The sequence below is a fragment of the Charadrius vociferus genome, unplaced genomic scaffold (assembly GCF_000708025.1).
Source record: "Charadrius vociferus isolate BGI_N301 unplaced genomic scaffold, ASM70802v2 scaffold340, whole genome shotgun sequence".
Lineage (NCBI taxonomy): Eukaryota > Metazoa > Chordata > Aves > Charadriiformes > Charadriidae > Charadrius > Charadrius vociferus.
This window is the reverse complement of record NW_009646631.1, coordinates 1251009-1254513: the sequence shown is the minus strand read 5'-3', so window position 1 is coordinate 1254513 and position 3505 is coordinate 1251009.

The following is a 3505-nucleotide window of genomic DNA, read 5'->3' as shown; positions in this document are numbered from 1 at the left end:
GGCAGCAGTGGCTTTGCCCCGCCGCGGCCCATCCGCTCCCGACTGCTGGGAGAGGGGGAAGGAACCGTCCGCCAGCCCGCAAGCTGGGCAAACTGGGTGCCCATCCCCAGCCGGTCCATGTCCCAAGCTACCGCATGCGCCGCGGTACACCCCAATGGCTATTCCTCGCCGCCTTCCTAACTGCTAGCTTTGTTTGAGGTTTGGCCCTTTCTGCAGAGAGATTTTTATGTAATTTTTCTCCTGTTTGTGCCACTGAGGGCAGTAGGATGGGTGATGAGGCAATAATTACTGATGAGCCGTTAAAAAATTTGGAGAGAAAAGAAATTTTGCTTGAGGAAGTCTTGAAAAACTGTAATGCAATGAAAATATATGAATGCTAAGAAGCCAGTCCCTAGATACTGTTTGTTTTATTAAACTTGTATTTTGAAAAGGAAAGGGAGAGCAAGTATTTTGAGATATCCAGAAAAATCACAAAGATGTAAACACAAAAATTACAAAAAGGCAGAGTTGACCTCTTACTTTGCCTGCTGCGTTCTGGGAGTCAACAAACATGGCAGCAAGAGAGTCTTCAAGAATATTCCATGAGTGGAAAATGGAGAGAGAGGAAACAAATAGCCATAGCTATTTGTAGCTGTAGAAGTGTAGCTGCGTGTATGAATATGTAGAGGCAGTAAGAAAACTAATGCCCTGAAAAGGAAGATCTAGCAAGAATACAAAAGCCTGCTCCTCTGCTTGGAGTTTCCAAAGGGATCATGATTCAGGGTCGTACAAAGTGTTCCTGACAGCTGGTGTTAGACAGCCAGGCTCATTTCATTAGTAAAAGGGAAGAAGGCATTCACACTTCTACAAGAAAAGAGTTATCAACAGGCATAACTGAGACCAGTAGTTCAGGACAGGCTTCCCCTAAGCTCAGCAGAGTCCTGGTGAGTCCACATCGGTCTACCACATTGCTCTAATCTGTGTGTGCCATCCCCTCTTCTCTTACACTGCAGTGTTATGCTCTTTACATTGCAGATGCGGCTTGGGCACCATAGGCACTCCTGTACTGACCTGTGACCTTGAACCCTGTGTTCTGTGAGATTGTTCATGTGTCAAAATCTAGGTCTGCTGTTTTTTAAGTTCAGCAGTAGGAACTCATATGGAATGCTTTAATGACCATCGTAAAGAGTACTGTAAGAGAGTCAGTAATTAGATTGCTGTAACATTCTCCTCATCTACTTGGCTTCCCATGTGCCATAGTAACATTTCATAAGATGTAAATAATCAGGAAGCTGAGCAGCGATCGCACTGAAACGGAACATGCCTGTGTCCTCTTCTCCTCACCCCCACACAAGGCCGTTAGTTAATAAGGAAGAATTACCCAAATTTAGGATATATGGGTCAAAGAAACTGGTACAGCTCAAACCTGCTTTTAATTCCAGCAGGTGGGGTGGGTTATAATTTTGTAGGGATTGGTGCTAATCCGGTGGAATTTAGCTAGGAGGGAAGGGAGGACAAGGAGTTTAATGTCTCTCATTGGCTGGACTTCAGGAATCACTGAAACTGAGGGTTAGTTGGTTGCCCTCATGATGTCCTCATGGTTTTCTTGATTAAAAGTACTCAGTCCCCTCCCAAGTGAAATAAACAGGATAGCAGTATCAGTACCACCCTTATGAATAAAACTTAATTGGCATTGAATGTAAACTGTGTCAAGAGCTTTGACTGACTTACAGGAGGGGAGTTACGGCTTTTTTAGCTTCTTTCTTGGTATGTAAACAATGCCTAGATCAACATGTGATCCTTTTAACATTTCTTCACCACAAGACCTCCTAATCTGCTCAAGGGTGCCATACAACAGGTCAATTTGCTGCTGTCTTCTCCTTACAGGATGTCATGTCCTTTATCCTGCCTTTGTCCAGGGGTAGCTTTTCTTTCTACTGTACCAGGCTGAATACTGAATTCCTGTGGGAGCCAAAAGCCACAAGACATGGACCATATGCCTCAGGAGAGTGGGAGGGCATGGTTTCTTCCCAGGCAGGAAGTCATAATGGTTCCTCAGGCCTTCTGCTGTTCCCCAGTGAATAGGGCTGGGCACACAGTTTTGTCCTACGGGACCCAGTAGCCACCGTTGTCTTCATTGGCTTCAAACACGAGGACTTTGCTGAATAATCCCTTCTGGCAGCCCAGTCCTGCTGCCGTACATGGGAGGCACCAGAGTGGCAGCTGGACCACACGAGAGTTCATGTTGCTACCTCTTCCCTGGACTCTTTCTCATAAACCGGTGTGCTTTACACTGCTGTTCCCAGGCTTTTCTATTGTATTACCATACATCAGCATCCAAGAGGAACAGGGGTAGTTTCTAAATTTAGGTCTGTCCATCTGGCAACGTTATAAATTTTAAGCTTAATGGGAAGGTGACTGATAGAGCTACTTAATTAAGCCATTAATGGTGTGTTACAGGAGAACATTTCGTTCCTGTGTATGCTTTTGAGGAGAATAGTATGTCTTCAAAGTAGGGAGGAGTCCAGGTTTTTTGTTGGTTTGTTGGTTTTTTTTTTCCAGCTTCCAGGCATTGTTCGTGACTCACCCAATTCTTTCTCTGCTCAGCTTCCGGTCCGCACATGTGGAAGGACCCGTCTCCAATTCTGTTTACTTACCATAAATGCTCTGTGTTCTGAGGGGAGAAGCAACTCTGAACCTCTGGTATGCAGCTTCATGCCACCCCAGAACTGGGTGACAAGATAGGGAAAGGCTAAACAGAAAGCTGCCACTTGTCACCTGTTCTGAGGTAAAATGTTTTGCTCTGAGTGCTGCTGAGCTCTCTTCAGTCAGCGGAGCATTGTGGGAAGAATGGGACTTTGGTTGGAAGATTCGCTATTACTCAGCATGTTTGCTGAAATAAAGTCACTGCTTTTTCCTTTGAATTTCTGCACAAGTTTGCAAGTGGCGAGAGCTCAGCCACGGAGGGCTCTTCATCACTCTGTGCCTTTCCACTTGGAAAAGGTGAAACCCTGTCTATAAACCGCCAATGCAGTCACATATTACAGAGCACACTGCCTCCTTTTAACACCTAATTTGTTCCCTTTCTGTGCAGTCATCAGACCTGTCTGCTTTTAATAAAGGCTTGTGGGACTCTGGCAAACATGACTCCATCTGTCTGTTCCACTTCAAGGCTGTCAGTGTTCATTTTGGGCTGCGTTTCTTGCAGGCAATGTCTCTCTCTGTTAGCTGTCCTTACAAGGTTTCTTCAAATTGGATCCAGTCAGCAACACCAAAGCAAACAGAAGCATTTGCTGTCCAGTTACCTACATAAACAAGTTTGTTCCTTGTAATGAAAAACAATACAAATGAAAAGTGAGTCTTACTGTTCATGTAGCTCTACATCAAACACACTTATATCCTGATTCAGGAAAGCAGCTTTATCAAGGAAAGGACTTAAACATGTTTGCAGTTAATTAAAAGGCCGCCTTTGAGCAGAGGCAGGTTAAGCATGTGCTTACATGCTTTTGCTTATGACTTGTGAAGA